The sequence below is a fragment of the Carassius carassius genome, chromosome 35 (assembly GCF_963082965.1).
Source record: "Carassius carassius chromosome 35, fCarCar2.1, whole genome shotgun sequence".
NCBI classification, from domain to species: Eukaryota; Metazoa; Chordata; class Actinopteri; order Cypriniformes; family Cyprinidae; genus Carassius; species Carassius carassius.
Genome location: NC_081789.1, coordinates 16,513,997 through 16,531,408, shown reverse-complemented (window position 1 = coordinate 16,531,408; position 17,412 = coordinate 16,513,997). Strand labels below are relative to the sequence as shown.

Genomic DNA, 17,412 nt, shown 5'->3' with positions numbered 1-17,412 from the left:
ACGGCAAAGACATGTTCACCAGTGAATGGTCGCATTGTTTTAGTGTGTCATATACTTTGAGATGGATACCTTTCTAGTTTCTATTTTAAGCAGTTCATACTTTATATCAAACTATTTTTTCATTGAGAAATTGTTCTAAAAGGAATGTGAATAAACATTATTTCAAGCCTTTGAATTAGAGGCAAAGTTTGAATTATTTCCATTTTGCAGTTCATTGCATTAACATGTTCCTTAACTAGATTTTACACTCTTAAATTAGGAAGTTTAAGGTGATACCTGGGGAAGTGCTTATCATTAATCCTGAACTGCTTAGTTAATTCGCTGTGTCTGTTTGACAAATTACCATTCGTTGGACTAACACTAGTCTGTCTACTCTCTGTGCTTGCACTTTGCTGTCAAATTATTTCCTTTAGTTCTGTTGCCTATTTTAAGCTAAAGATCTCAGCTGAATTGCAGGTGCAAGCTATTTTTACAACCTGTAAGTGGCACTGAAGAACTCTGCGAATCCCTTGAGTCATTCATGATGCCCAAAGACAGAGCAATAAATGATTACTTTGCAGACAGACTTTAAGCACAGAAAGAAAGCTTTATTTCATTATTTCATCAAATGAAACATGCTAAAACAAACTGTGTTGTCAGTTATCATCATTAGTCATCATTTATGAATTAAAGGAATAGTTAAACCAAAAATGAACATTTGCGGAAATCTAATAAACCTCAGGCCATCCAAGATGTACTGTAGATGACTTTTTCCTCAGTTGAACAGATTTGTAGAAATTTAGCACATGCTCACCAACGAATCCTCTATAGCGAATGGGTGCTGTTAGAATGAGAGTCCAAAGAGCTGATAAAAACATCATTCACTGGAGAATGGAGGAATGCAGTGGTTTAAATTAAAATGGATTTGATTCTTATTGACACAGCTTTCTCTTCACTGTAGTCCTGTGGATTTCTTGTGGATTATTATGATGGTTTTATCAGCTGTTTGGACTCTCATTTTGATGGCACCCATTCACTGCAGAGGATCGATTGGTGAGCAAGTGAAGCAATGCTGAGTTTCTACAAACGTGTTCCAATCGGATTCATCTACATCTTGGATGTCCTGAAGGAATATTTTCAGCAAATGTTAATTTTGGATTAACTATTCCTTTTAAGTGTGTTTAAATCTGTATTTGTCTGGTTTTGATACTGAAGTAAATATTGGCAACCTCCTTGTGGTACTGATAAAAAGCTTTGGATTTACAAAATGTGTGAGTAGTAAAAAAATAAATAAAAAAAGCTTTCTAGAATAGAAGAAATGCATTGTTTACACAGTTCATATAATTACAGATTAAAATCTTTATATACACATTACAAATGAAAATATACAATTAAAATATATTAAGATAATTTTCTATTATTACATTAACATGTTTTTAAAGGACATGGTTGTTGTCTGTTACATACAGTAATGTGGCATATCCTTTCCTCACATGGGAGCAGCAGGGGAACTTGACTTTAGGTGCTCTGGCTGTATAATGCTCATGTTTGTGTGTGGGGCTGTCAAATGTGTTTAGTACATGAACAGCTAATGAACTTCAGTGGTCGTTGACAGTCCAGGAAATGACTGGATTTGAGTTTCTGCCTTGATCTGACAGTTTATCTCCATCTATTTCTCTGCTGTGGTCAGTGAGGCAAAGAAAGGTATTTGTTTTGTCTTTCCTTAGTCCCCAGTGTATCATTTACCCCTATATCTCTGATCCAAGATCAGCTGTGTGTTTAAGTGAAGTGTTGAAAGAAAGGACTGGTTGTAGATATGTTTACTGCATGACAGCTCTCTATATGAAGTACAATGCAAACACACATTCAATGCAATTAAATTAACAGCTTTTTATCGACCAAAGGACACTCTGCAGTGCATGGGTGCCGTCAGAATGAGACTCTAAACAGCTGATAAAACATCACAATAATCCACATGACTTCATTCCATCAATTAACTTGTAAAGCTGCATATTTGCAAAAAGCTAATCTATTTTGATGAAGAAACAAACTCATCTTCATTTTGGAAGCCCCGTGGATGAGTACATTTTCAGCTAATTTTGTGCTGAGTGCTTCTGGGTGACCATTTTTTCCTCATGTTCATCTGCCAGCATGTGTTCACAAGACCACAGGCTAGTACAAGCATTTTATCTCAGCCTGAGTAACAAGCACTTCTTGCAACTTGCAGTTTTTACATGCAGTAAAATCACCTCTGTGAAGCCCCAGGGTTACACATCACAGTTTCACAGCACTATGAAACAGCTGGCACCTTTCCATTTCATTTCTCATCTTTGCTGTTCAAGCCCACAGAATATATAAGTTGGTGTCGAATCGAGCCTACTGTCAAAACTGTGTGCAATATACAAACAATGTGAAGCACCTCACACTTTGAAAATAGAACACTGCTCTTTATAAAGGAAAGATTGCTGGCTTCTTTGGGTTTTTAATATCTCCATTGAGGGCCGTCTGAGGAGAATACCTGTCACCAGTTTGTAGAACAGCAACGTGAGATCTTAGCATTCATAGGAAAGTTAACGTACTTCACTTTATTTAAATATTGTCGAGTGGTTGAGAGGAAGGAAAAGATGGAAAAGCTTAACTTCCTCAGCAGGTTTATATGCTCTTGCTCACATTCCCCCAGGCATACACTGGATTTATAATGTTTGCCTTCCTTTGACAGATTTTAAAGCTTTACTGGACATGTTTAACACCCCGGCCTCAGGACAGGCATGGATGGGTTTCATGGTTCATCAAGTGTACACAGAAGACCCTGTGTTGAGTAAGGTTCACAAAATAACCTGTGATCATCATCAGGACAGTACACCTAAAAGTTCTGTCATAATCACTCACTTTCATGCCATTCCAAACCTGTAAGTTCTGTGTTCATCTTCTGAATAGAATTTAAGATATTTTTGATGAAATCAGAGAGTTTTGTGACCCTTCATAGACAACAACACAACTGACACGTTCAAGGCCCAGAAAGGTAGTAAAGACATCGTTAAAATAGTCCATGTGACATCAGTGGAGCAACTGTAATGTTATGAAGCTATGAGAATACTTTCTGTGTGCAAAGACAACAAAAATAATGATTCAACAATTTCTTCTCTTCCGTGGCAGTCTTCGCCAAGTCTTCGCCAAGTCTTTGCACACTGAGTCTGAAATTTTCACACGTTAATAAAATGTACGACATAACGTTGTGCCAATCATGTTTACACACTGGCTCCGAAACTGTCGTCCGTCATAAAAAAAAAAAATGGGACCAGGTTCGATTTTCCTGCGTTTTGGCATCCGTAGCAAGCATTTAGGAAAAGACAACGAATACAAAAACCCCCCCGGAAAAAATGTATACGAAAGTTTCGGACTCTGTGTGCAAGGACCTTAACACATCGCATGTGTGTGGTTCTGCTTATACAGGAGCCTGCTTAAATCACTTGCTGGTACTAAGCAAACCTGAGTAAAAATGGTTTCTAAGTAAATCCTTCAGCAACTTTTTCAGTGTAGTTTTGCACTTCAATTTCAAATGTATTTATTAGATTGAACTTTGAAACTTCTAAGCCTAATAACAGTTCCTGTTGAACAACATTTATATATTTATTCAAAGCAGCAACGTAGAAAAATAAAACCCCAAGAAGAATGTTCCAAAGTGTTAGGAATTAATTCTCAAACGTAAGGTATATGTTTTGTTTACTGATACCATACCTGAATTTATATGCATAGTGATATTACATTTCATTGTCAGCAAGTACTGAGGTAGTTTGAAAATTGAAATGAGCAGTTTCTAAAAAAAAACATTAAACAACACTTCACAGAAACAAATAAAATAACAAATTCTTTTTAAGCACCATTAAAGCTATACTAAAATAAAGTAATGTTAAAAATGGAAAAAAACCTATAATAACCCTTCAAACCCATGGAATTGCTGCCAGTTAAACTGCGGGATCACCAAAAGTTGTAAAACTAAACATCAGGCCAAGATGTTCTATCAGAATCCGCAGTTTTACTTTCATTAAACTATTGAAACTGCCAGAATAGCCCATTCTCCATCAGATCAGTCGTCTGAGCTGTTTGTTTTCCCTCTCACATTGCTGTTTGGCTGCAGTCCTGTTGCCATTTACAGTGATATGCTTTCAGTGCAGCACATGATTGTGGCAGCTTCCAGATATGTGTGGTTTCTCCTTTTCTGGTACTCCTATCAAAGATGAAGATCAACCACCACAAGGAGCCTATTCTCTATCGCTTCATGATGTGACAGTTCAAACTGTGATTGGTGCTAAATTTGGTTTGCATTGCCCTGGAGTACACTTTAGTGACCTCTTCTCCTTTTCAGTGGGTACATAATGTGATAACAAACAGCTGATCTGATGACAAGAGAGTTATACTCTTATGTGCCTGTGCCAGTAAAATGGCATTAACAGTTTGCAAACTAGATTAACTAAAATTCATATACGTCATAAATTTATGTTTTCTTTGTCCCGGTCAGAAATCCACTGTTTTCTTTCACCCTCAACAAGGTTGCATTTTTTGTGTAATAATGTTTTGATTATAGGTATTGATAACTCGTTTTATAATAATTATTCATTATTAACGGTTTCATTTACACAAATGTAGATAAATGTAAATAAATACATTTATTTTTAAAACTTTAAAAATTAAGAAATGTAGACATTTTTTAATTTCTAACTAAAACAGTAATGCATCAAAACTAATACATTTTTATATATTTGTGATTTTTGTATAAGCCTATTTGTGAATTTATAAAATATATATATTTAAGATATCCAATTTTTGTGATACGATAATGCGTAATAAAGATTACCAAAAGGTTGTGTTTTTGTTGTATAGCCTATATGTTGAAGTTGACTGACGCCACCTAGTGGACCGCGACTGCTAACTAGTCGTCAACCTTAAATTAGGTTGATTTGTGACTATTTTTGGCGAGGTCAAATTGGCTGCTTTCCGCAATCTGTTATGAAGACTGCAGTTTCATAAGCTGTTATGAACAGCTTTCATGTGAGTGGATTTCTCAATCTCATCCCATCTGGACTGCAAGGAGCCCCAATTTATAAGGTCGACACAAGTTTAACTCTATAACCAAGTGGCCATATTTCACTTCTGGTTTAATATTGGCCTAAATAGGAAGGACAGTTCATTCTTAATGTGCTCGATTATGTTTACCTGATACGCAGAGTTAGCAACACAAACAAATTAAGTAATGAGCATGCGTCGATTTTTTTTGTATATTTTCTGTCATGTTGTGATTAAGTTTCTGTCATTCATTTGAAATTTTGATTGATGTCATTCAAAAAAAAAAAACTTAATCAAATACAAGGTCATGAAAACTGGGCCACAGCTCGGCTTTGTTTACCGCTGTATTATTTCAAATCGACCAATAGAGGACAGGAGAGAGTCGTTGTCAAGTCACATTAGATTGAACATTAGAGAGCACAGGGACAAAGAGCTGTTGTTCAGTCAAGCAGAGTGCTCCATACATCAAGACTACGATGGTAACATGATAAGCAGATTTCCGTCTTTGATGGTTTTTACTTGTTTTTGTTTTTTTAATCTCTCCCTTAACTAGACTTGTGTTTTCTGAAGGAAATACTGGTTCTAATTTACCATATTTAAGCAGTTTAACCCAGACTAAGATGATTTGTTGGTCTAATCTGGTTTAAGATGGTCTTTCAGCCTTGCCAAGCTGGTTTTAGCTTGTTTAAATTGTTCTTCCGTCCTAGTCTAGTTTAGTCCATCCCTTAGTTTGGTTTGTTTCTCTTTTGAACATATTGCTGATTGCTACATACCCTGTTAAATAGCTGAATATATAACTAAAATGCACTAATTTAGGTTAAGTCTATTATAAAATTCCACCCTGAACTAGACTTCTGTTTTCTGTAGGAAATACCATTTCTAAGTTAAATTGTTTAAGCAGTTTAACCCAGACTAAGATGGTTTGTTGTTGGTCTAAGCTGGTTTAAGATGGTTTTTCAGTCTTGCCAAGCTGGTTTTAGCTGGTTTAAGCCGTTCTCCTATCCTGACTTCAGCTAGTTTAGTTGGCAGCCAGCTGGTCGCTCAGCTTGACTAGCAGAAATGTGCAAAAAAAAAAAAAAAAGGGTACCCTTTTCTAGGGTTTTAAAAGAAACTTCAATGTTTTAAAAGAAACTTCAAACTTCAAGAAATGTTTGAGGAATATATTTTGTATTGTAAGTCTGGTAATGACGTCTATGCAGATTTAGCACAAGTGTAAGATGGTGTTTGAATAAAGTTGGCTTTGCCGTGCAGGGTATCCGAGTTCCTGGCAGTGCCAGCTGGAAGAACCACAGGCCGATGCCAACATCCCCCCCTTTACCTGGCATTGTGCCCTCTGCGTGCCCGTGCCGTGCACTGAGTTGCTGAGACAACCAAAGCAGTGAAGTGGAGCAGTCCCAGCTGCAGCCCAGAGCACAGTGAGTAATGCTGTGCTTACAGTCAATCTTTATATACACACATATTTACTGACCTAAACTTGCACTCTTAGTCAACTCTTCCTCCCTATCTCACTGTATATCACTATTTGTTCATGCACACACGCAGAGTCTTTTTTTACAGTCATGCTTCTCAGAAAAAAAGTGTGCCTTGACGACATAACAACTGCGCTAATGAAGTCCTCCCATTGTCCTGCCCAGTTTACAGCATGAGAACCTCTGGGGTCAAGCACAGGGCAGATGCTCAAAACACAACTGATCTCAGGTTTGTGGGCAGATCTCAGTGTCCATTCCCACTGCCTTTTGCCTGATTCCCTGAATTCTTGGCATTAATGCGTATTTATGACATGAACAAGTCAGATTCTTAAAATTCCTTTGTTACTCTCCTTTTTCTTTGCTGCCCTCCCACTCTTTCTCTAAAACTGTCATGTGGTCAGTTGTGTTTTGTGACAAAAGTCAGTAGAATTTCCATCGTGAGTATAACTGGGTGATTCTCCAGCTAAAGGCACTTTTGTGCCCCGGAGCACATTATTCTTTTTGCTATATGTCACACCATTTTTATTTTTTATTTTTTACACAATGTTATCATTTAATTTTGAATAATTTTCATTGATTATTTTAATTATAGTTTTATTTTATTTTTATTTGTTTTTAATGTAAAAATATATATATTTTAATGAATTTACTTCAACAAATGAATTAATTTTATTTTTAATTTGTATTAAATTAGTAAACTGCAATGATTTGTTTATTAATTTATATTTTCCCAAGACTTTTAATCTTAACCTATGGAAATGTTTTATTATTTGTTTATTATTTGATTTTTAATGCATTTACTTTAATAAATGACTTAATTTTATTTTTAACTGATATGAAATTAGTTAACATTACAAGGCACAGCATAAATGGCTGCCCACTGCTCACGTTGTGTTCACGGTATGTGTGTGTGTGATCACTGCTGTGTGTGTGCATTTTGGTTGGGTTAAATGCAGAGCACAAATGTTTTTGTTTTTTTTTTAGCACAAATTTTGAGCATGGGTCACAATACTTGGCAGTATGTCACATCACGTCACGTCAAATTATGCAAAAAGCCTGAAAATATAATTCTATTTTTGTGTAAATTACAGCATTTTATGTATACTAATGAAATTTGCCATTTGATTTCCAAAAAACTACTGAATGAATGATTTGTAAAATATTCATGATGGTTTGGAGGTAGCAACAAAAATGCTTGAATTTCACTGTGACACATGTATATCCACTTGTTAGGAGACCATTTAAAAAATTAGATTAAAATGAGAAAAATGAGAAATGAAAATCGTAGAATAATTTCCTTTCCAATGTCTTCAGGACCAAAAGTGCCCATATAAGAGACACCCAAGTCTCCTTGTATGCCACCCTCAGAAGGTCAGCTGGCAACTCTGATATGATCAGCAGCATCGTGACTTGAGTGTTCGGGGAGCAGGACTAGACCTGGCTCACCACTCCTGTGGGTTCATTTCTCCACTGATCTCGCAGCTTTTGCCCTCAGCTGCGCCTGGGACAGACTTGCACAAGTTCTGGCACAGAACAAGCTGAGCGCCTGATGAAAGTAAATAACTCGGATCAGCGTGGGGACATTATGCCGTGTTGTTTGGCCCCTGTGATAGTCAGATATTCAGAGAAAATGCAGAGCTTGACGATGACAGCTTTGAATTTCTCCCAATGGTGCAAACAGAGTGACTGAGTACATGCTGTGTGCTTCTATTCTGGTAATGGCGATAATGATGAAGATGATTAAGATAATGACATGGGCTGCAATCATCGTTATATTTGGGTGAGGTCAGCCGTGTGGGCTTAGAGCTATAATGAAGCAATATGATATTTGTTTTCCCATTCAGGTAGTGCAGATAATATGGGTGATGATGCCCGTAACTACAATAAATATGACTTTAGCATTACATCATTAAATGATGCGTTCATGTGACAAGAATATTCCTCAGATGAGACATAATGCTGATTCAGTGTGATGATGATAATAAGTGGAGAATGAGGCTGAGATCACTTGTAGAACAATGTGAACTGATGCTGAAGAACGCACGTAACACCAGGCATTCATTATTAAACCCACATGCATAGTTATGAACCTCTCAGCCTACAGTAAATAAGCATTCATTTATTAGTTCTACAAAAGGTTACTTTGTCTATTATTATAACCTTTTAGCCAATTTGGGTTTTTCAGTGCTTAATATTAATAATATGTTATTAAGTTATAATAATATACTATAAAATTATATACTATTACTATTATATAATTATATTGCAGATCCCTTTCAGTCGGTCACTCTTAACATCATGTCGGATGACCAACGAATTGGGATCTTGCTTAGAGAGACAAATCCACTTCGACTGTAAACTAAATGAGCCAATGCACATTGGCATGCTATTATTGCATCCAGCTGCCACTGATCACAGTGTGAGTATAAGTAGGCAGCAGGTGTAGCGTATATTCAGCTTTTTGCTTAGGAGGCGAGTGTTTTTATTGTTCTGCTCCTGACCCTTTGCTTAAAGAGTGATCTACAGAACAAGTACAAGCACACTCTTCGGAAGCTCTCTTGCTGGTGTTATGCGCTTCAGCAGTGGTGGTTCTTCCTGTGTCGAGTGGGTTGCACACATCAGTCTGCACTACCCCCTGTTTGTGTTGCAGGTGGCCATCTCCCCTGTGCGCTTCAGCACACTAAAAGAGTGAGTTCTAAAAGAACATTCACACGTGGATCATCTTTTTATGCGTCTTTTCAAAGATGCCCTTCCATCTGTGCGTTTCTGGATGTGGTTGTTACTTGCTCCCGGGTGATAGTCATGATTGCTACCTCTTGTGTCTGGGCAATAAACACGCTGAGGTGGCTTTCATGGACGAGTCATACCCCCATTTTGGAAAATTGCAGACCAGGCTCTGTTTCCTGTAAAGGGGTGGGGGACTTGTGCCTCTGCCTTGATCTAGGGTGATACTTCTGGCACTGGCCGGACTGGTCTTATGGTGACTGTGAGGAATTCCCCTCCGAGGAACCAACCTCTGAGGGCTCCTCCTTCTGTCAGCAGGCTGGATCCTCCCGTGGGGTACCACTTGTATCTTTCGGTGCTCCCCACAACAATCGAATGCCGATCGCTGCATCGGATGGTGAGGGTGATTTGGAAATGATGACTATGCTTTCCCGGGCCTCCGAGAGCGTCGGGCTTGAGTGGAAACCTCCACTACATCCCGAACCCTCAAGGCTGGATGATTTGTTTCATGGGGTGGCTCGAGCTGGTTCTCAGGGCCCCACTCTGGTGCCTTTCTTCCCTGGGGTGCATGATGAGCTCACTGGGCTGTGGTTGGCACCTTTCACTCTGCCCGAACACAGGTGAGTGTTGTGTACATGCTGACCCTGCTTTGGATCACCAACGTGACTCCTTGACCGGGTCCATGCATTCCCCCTCACTGCCCAACCGCAGGTATGTCATTGGTCGGTGGAAAGAATGCGATAGAGCCGGTCCCTCCAGCTGATATGAGGACGGGGTTTTACAGCCCTTGCTTCATTGTGCCCAAGAAAGGCAGTGGGTTGAAACCAATCTTGGATCTGCACGTCTTGAACCAGGCCCTTCACAAGCTTCCATTCAAGATGCTCATGCAGAAGTACATTTTCAGGTGCATCCATCCCCAAGATTGGTTTGCAGCGATCGACCTGAAGAACGCATACTTCCATTTGTCTATCCTTCCGCATCACAGGCCTTTCCTGCGGTATGCGTTTGAAGGATGGGCATATCTGTATAAGGTCCTGCCCTTTCTGCAAACCTTCACCCCATTTTCAGACCTTGTGTTTCTCCAGGCAGGAATGCCCCTAGAACAGGTCTCCAGTCATGGTGTGGTTCACACGGATGCCTCTACCACCTGCTGGGGGCCAAGCTTGACGGGCTTGCAGTGTCAGTGGTTTGGATGGGCCCCCAACTGCACTGGCACATCAGTTGCCTAGAGTTGCTGGCAGTGTGCCTTGCCTTGATCCGTCTCAAAGGACACTTATGAGGCAAGCATGTACTAGTCTGCATGGACAACACTGAGACCATTGCATAAATCAACCAACATGGTGGCCTACGCTCCTGTCGAAACTCGCCTGTGGTGACTTAGTGCCATTCACATTCCTGGTCTGCACAACCGGGTAGCTGACGAGCTGTCACGAGCTGCGCTCTCGGGAAAATGGTGACTCCATCCCTAGATGGTCCAGCTCATATGGAGTCGTTTCGAAGCTGCTCTGTTTGTCTCTCCAGAAACCTCTCACTGTCATTTGTTCTACCAAGGGAACACTCAGCTTGGACGCACTGGCTATAGAATCTAGTAAACATTTTGGGGGTGTCCCAGCCCGCAGCTCTACAAATATCTGCCAGCGAGGTGCCACGAGCGAGGATGCAACACTTCTAGTAGAGTGAGCTTGCAACTTGAATGGGCAGGACACACCATGTGCCTGATAAGCTAGGGTGATGGCATCCACTATGCAGTGGGCCATCCTCTGCTTAGAGATGGCATTCCCCTTCTGCTGGCCTCTGACAGACAAAGAACTGATCTAAGGTCCTGAAGCTATGCATCCTGTCTACATAGCATCTCAGTGCTTCGATAGGACAAAGCAAATCTAAGGGCTGGGTCTGATACCTCCAGGGCAGCCGGGGGGGCGTTTATGATTTAGCCTTCTCATCCCCCTAAGGATCCTAAGGAACCATGGTCATGGTTGGCAGCAATTGCAGTCACGCAGACTTTAAGGGTGGAGGGAGACCACATTCTCTCCAACCCCTGCTGCAGAAAGGACATCATGACTCTGATCCAACATTTCCTGGGGCCTTCTCTGTAAGAAGTGTGAGAGTCAGAACAGTTGGTAATTTTATTGTGGTAGTATGCTGTTTTAGCAGTGTAGACATTTGCAGACAAGGAAAAGAGAAATGACTGATACACACTAAGGTCAGTCAAGTTTTTTTATTTGTACCATTTCCTCTCTGCAGCCCTGAGTCTAGAGTGATGCTAATGGAGAACATCAGACAGCGAATGGGCAGAGGGGGTAGTACATGCTGGTCTGGATGAAAAGGTGCAAAAGTTGTCTAAGTAAGATGTTAGAATAGAGCAGAGAGTGTCAGTAGCACTATTTGTATCCAGTGCTGAAAACTGAGAGGGTGAAAGAAGTGAGGATGAAACCATAGAGGATAGGTGAGAGGGAAAGAGTGAGCATAGGTTATGCCAAAGGTGACCTGCGGAGGAGTGTGTGCTACGCAGGAGTTAGTGAGAGGTTAGAAGTGATGAGGAAGTGGTCTTTTGTGTAATGGAGTAACTAGAGTGTTGTCAGTGGAGCAATAGTGTGTGTAGATGAGATCCAGTTTGTGACCTGATTTGTGAGAAGCCATAGTAGACACTCGCTTGAGATCAAATGAGGCGAGCAAAGTGTTGAAGTCAGCAGCCTGGAGTTTTTTTAGGTGGATGTTGAAGTCACTGAGCAGTACCAAAGGAGTACTGTCCAGAGGAAAGTTTGATAGTAAGAGATCCAACTCCAAGAAGTGAACCAGTTGACCTGGGGGATGATAAACAACTATAAAGGGGATTTTAAATGAACTGTTGCCTGCAATAGATGGTAGAAGATCAAATTTATATTAATTTGAGATAAGTAGACCAGTACCTCCACCCATCCCAATTGTGCGAGAGGTGTGGGAAAAAGTGAAATTAGTGGAAGGGCTGCAGGAGTGGCAGTTCACAGGTTTGATCCTCAGTTAGGGATATGAGGTTGAGACTGGAATGAGTAGCAATAGTAGAAATAAATTCTGCTTTGTTTACAGCAGACTGGCAGTTCAACCAAATGCAATAGAGAGTAAATTAGTAGAGGACATAGGGACAGGCCGTAGATTATTAGGGTTGGCCTGCCTCCAACGTACAGTGCGTGTGTTCTGAGTGTTAGTAGTAGTAATAGAGATTTGAAAGCACATAGTGAGTGAACCAATTTTATACTCACCTGATTACTCGTTATTGAAGTCAGCTGGCCACACTTTACTACTTAGCAAACCAAAACTGTAAAGTCACGAGATATGCATGAGAACAAACGTAATTAGAGCATGCGTTTACCACAGTAAACGGTCATTAAAACAATGTTTCTTAACAACGACAACCATGCTAAAATCGAATGAGAACCGACAACAAAACACTTACAAACTGCTGTCCTCTTCTGCTGCTCGACTGCTGCTTCTTCATATTAATATTTAAGCACCTTTTAAATTTAAATCACAGGGCTCCACATTAAGAAACTTATTTATTTACTTATTTTGTTTATTTTTTATTTGTTGTTAAGTTAATTCAGACTTTAGTTTTTTGCTTGCATTTTCACTGGTCCCCATTCTGTATAAAAAAGGTGATTCTTTATTATATATATTTTAAATATGTATTCATTCCTATAAAGATATATATTTAATAGTTGTTGTTTTTTTAAATAAATATTTGTTGTTTTATATTTACATTTTTTAATATTTATTTATTCACAATTTTTTTCAAGTCTTTCCAAAACAAAATTTGCAGCAAGCTGGCATGTAAAAAAAAAAAAAGAAAAAATAGTCTAAATGTTGTCAGAATGATAGTCTTACTGGTCAAACAGTTTTCAGAGGAGGAAAACTTTTTCTGTCCCCCACATTTTATATTATATATTCTGTTATTAAAGTGATTTAATGACTGTATAGGACAGACTATACATAAGCTTTATAATTTAGTTCAGTGACAATCCTGTAAGGAGACAGGTAGAACAATGTGTCTCTCAGCAGTTAGGACGCAGGTGTGCTGCTCCAGTAAACGTGCTGAAGTCCAGCTGATTGGGAGGGCTGCTGCACACACACAAACGCCCCCCTCTGCATATGGGAACTAATGCACTCTGGCTGAGACTCCTCCTCCTGTCACTGTGGCTCTGAGAGAGTGTGTCTAGGCCAGGCCTGCGAGTGTGTGTTCATGAGCGTGCATGAGAATACACGTTTTGCACGTGTGCCGGTCGTGGACCGGGCCGTGGCTGTAAGCTGCTTTGAAAAGGCTCAGAGTGACCATTTCCTAGACACACACTGGGATTGTTGTGGAAGATGCGAGCTGTTTGCACATGGAGCTGCATGACGGTCAAATACTTAGCCTGAACACAACATATCTGTTTGAATGAGTTTCAGTTTCAGATCTGCATGCTTATGAGTGTTACCTGTTAAACTTCTCTGTCAGTTTTCTTTTGAAGCTACAACTAATGGTGTAACTATGAGTATAATAGATATATACACATTAGAAAACAGTGTGCATTCTTGCCTTATTTTTTTTGTGATCTTTGCCTTTCAAAGTTGAGACAACTGGTTTTGTTGTGATCACATTTTTAAGCGATTAATTTTTTTTTGAGACTACACATTTGTACAAAAAGTATATTAAATAAAATTGTATTATATTGAATTTGTAATATTCTAATAATTGTTTATAAATTGTGTAATTTTTTTTTTCTTATGTATATGTGCATGTATGTGTGCGCATATATATATATATATATATATATATATATATATATATATATATATATATATATATATATATATATATATATATATATATATATTATAAATAAATATATATATATATATATATATTATAAATAAATATATATATATATATATATATATATATACTTTGTGTAAAACAAACAAACCAGTCCTAAACGTAATCTGGAATCCACAGTAATAGTGGAACATTCCGTTTCTATGTCCTCGTCATTTTTGCCATCAGTACAAAAAAATGCAGTACAGTTGAAGGTACATTACCATTAGGGTACGTCCTGTATTCTGTAAATATTTGATTTGAGCATTTATTTCAGAAACGCCCAAGTAACACCAGGAGAAAAGGTGTGTGTTGTGTTTATTTGTGTGAGCTGTGAGTGAATCTGTGAGTTTTCGTGTGGTGCCTGTGCTCTGCTGGGAACAGGAATATCAGGTTTCCTCTGTGTGCACAATGTGTACTCAGTGTTTCCTCTGTGTTCTCCTCCTGTCAGCACAAAGCAGTGCTACGTCAAAGCCACATGCCTCACTGCTCCTTCCGTCTGAGTGTGTGTGCGCGAGCGTTACCGGCCGCACAGCAGATTTTATTGGACAGGTTTTAATTTGACTGCTGGGCATCTGTTGATTCTCTCTGGTAATACATTAACACCTCAGGAATATGCAGATGGATTGAGCTGTTAAACTGTCAGGATTTGAGACTCAGAGCAGCAGTGAGACTAAAGGAACTAAATCAGGGAACAAATACTCAAAAATTTACTCTCTTCAGTATGTCAGTTACATCTTACACGAATTCCCAAACTTTTTAATTCAAACCCCTTTGATTTAAAATGTTGTACCTCCTTTTTAAGTTAATATTTCAATACTTTAACAGTGCATGTGCATGTATGTGGTCACATGACATGCAGATAAATATGATACCGTTTAAATGTTTGGGATTAGTACGATTTTCTTGAAAGAAAATATAAATTGATCAGAGGTGACATTTATATATATATATATATATATATATATATATATGTGTGTGTGTGTATAAGTCTGTGCGTGTATGTGTGTGTATATATATATATATATATATATATATATATATATAGGCTTTAAAAAAATCTTACCAACCTCAAACCTTCAAACTGTAGTGTAAATTAAATTTCTAATTTTCTAATGTGTCAATTTTTTTATTTTTATTTATTTACACAAACCCTTTGCTGTTTCTCATAAACCTTTACAATGATTTTAAATGGAAACTTCATGGAAACTTGCTTTTCAGATGTTTTTAACTATTAAAATTTTAGAAACTGATACTCTGCTCAGATTTGCCAAGGTACCAAAGTCTTCAATCAAAAGCCACAAGTTTTAAAAATCAGTTTCTTTTAACGCCAAAGTATCTGAGTTATGCTACATAAAATTAGTATCTCAATACTCTTACTGTGTATTTCAACAATTATCAAAATGTATGTCCATATTACTCACGAGACAGTTAATATTTAACTTACTGAGAATTCTGAGCTGTAAAAATGTTTCATTGGATTCAATACAAGTGTCCCCAATGGTGTAAATGTATTTATAATAAATGTCAGATCTCTGTGGTATTCAGAATAGTAGTCGGTCAGTATGTTTTTTTTTTATTTATTAAAAATGCACTAATTCATAAACAGTTTTGTAATATTTGGTTACATCCTTGGCATACTTGAAGAGGATTGGTTTGATGGTCAGTTCTGCTATAAATTGCATTATTTGGTTTGTGATATTGGATTAGTATCAACCGTGTCCTCTCTGGTTGCTGATGGTGAAACAGGGATTGTTTTTGTGGTACATTCAGCTCCCAGAAGAAGCCCTGGTGACCCCTGCGGTGTCCTGTCAGAGGAGGAGGAGACGAAGAGGCCCCACTGGCCTCTGATCCTGGAGAGCCCCCCATTCAACTTCATCCTCCTCCCCTCACTCACCCTCATTCTATCCATCTTCTCCTCTTCTCCACCAGACATAAAAAAACAAGGATCACATGTGATGTACACTATTTGGGCTCGGCCACAACTGTCTGACTGAGGTGGTTTGAGTTGTGCAAACCTGTTATCTGAGTTAATGGACTTTGGTGCATTTGTGTGTGTGTTTGGCTAAAGGGGATTTGTCTTGTGATGGGATTAGGCAGAATAACCCAGACGAGAGGGAACTACTCACAGGCTTTGAGCACTGATACAGTCTTTGCCTCAAGAAGAGCCTGCTGCTTCCTGCAGGGCTGGTGTGTGTGTGTGTGTGTGTGTGTGTGCACGCATGAGTGTATGTTCATATGTGATGTGTGTTGTTTAGTTTTACCATTCTTTATGGTTTGTGATTGTATGGAGATACAAATGAGTAGCAGTAATAGATGGATGATGGTCTTACACATTCTCTAAGTAGGTGTCTACCCTAGTTTACAACCTCAGATCTATACGAGTATGTGACCCACGGCAGGGACGGTTCTATAGCATTACAGCACAGTAATACAGTGTATACTGTAGTCTCTGGCCAAGTGATAACACTTTAGCTCTTATCATTTACAATACATGTTTGTTTTTGTATATAAAGAAGTATATTACACACTTGTGAAATAACACTGATTACCAAAACAAAAAACTACAGTGACTTACATTGGAACTGAAAATGGAAGCGATGTTTAAAACAATGAAATACTCTTCTATTGAGCCTTTAAGTGTGGAAAAAAAGAGTGGAAGGGTTTTCTGTGTAAAATAATATAAATTCCAATTTGACAAAATTTTATGTAATTTTACCAAATTTTACAAATTTGTTGCCATGACAACATAACACCTTAAATGACTTTGCAGCTCAAATAATACATATGTTTTAACAGAATTATTAATGGACATGTTTTTAGAACATTAAATGTACCATAGTTCTGCTTTTCTTAAAAACTTTTTTACATTTACTTGGACTGTAAGTGCTTCTTTGTTTGTTTGTTTAAATAATCTAATTATGTCAAAATAATTTCTGTGGTTATCAATATAATGCTAAAAAAACATTATTGTTTTCTAGGTTTAAATTTAATCAAATAAAAAATAAAAGTTTTTCATTATTTTAATTAAATATGAAAATATAAAATAAAATAAAAATATAATAAATTATTATAAATGTTAATTTGTTTTGTATTTTATTTCAGTTAATTGCAAATAAAAAATGGTCATGTTAATTTAAGTTGATGTACTAAAATGACTAAAATGACTAAAAAAATAAATAGAAATATTTTTATAACAAAAACTAAGAAAAATGACTTATTTATTGACAAAATTATTATTAAAACTGAAATTGTAAAAATAAAAGCTAGTTTGAAATATGAATACATTTTATAATATTGTATAAAAATACTAAAATAACACTGTCCACAAATGTTGTTTGTTGAGCG

General features: G+C 37.9%; 1 protein-coding gene across 1 annotated transcript in view; it reads left to right on the top strand.

Moving 5' to 3' along the window:
- Window positions 1-6,302: 6,302 nt before the first annotated feature.
- The window catches only part of csrnp1b (cysteine-serine-rich nuclear protein 1b), a 131,408-nt gene continuing 120,298 nt past the window's right edge, over window positions 6,303-17,412 (top strand). Inside the window, exon 1 of the mRNA XM_059524618.1 lies at window positions 6,303-6,458. The gene's annotated coding sequence lies outside the window, so the exon portion shown is untranslated. The remainder of the gene's footprint in view (window positions 6,459-17,412) is intronic.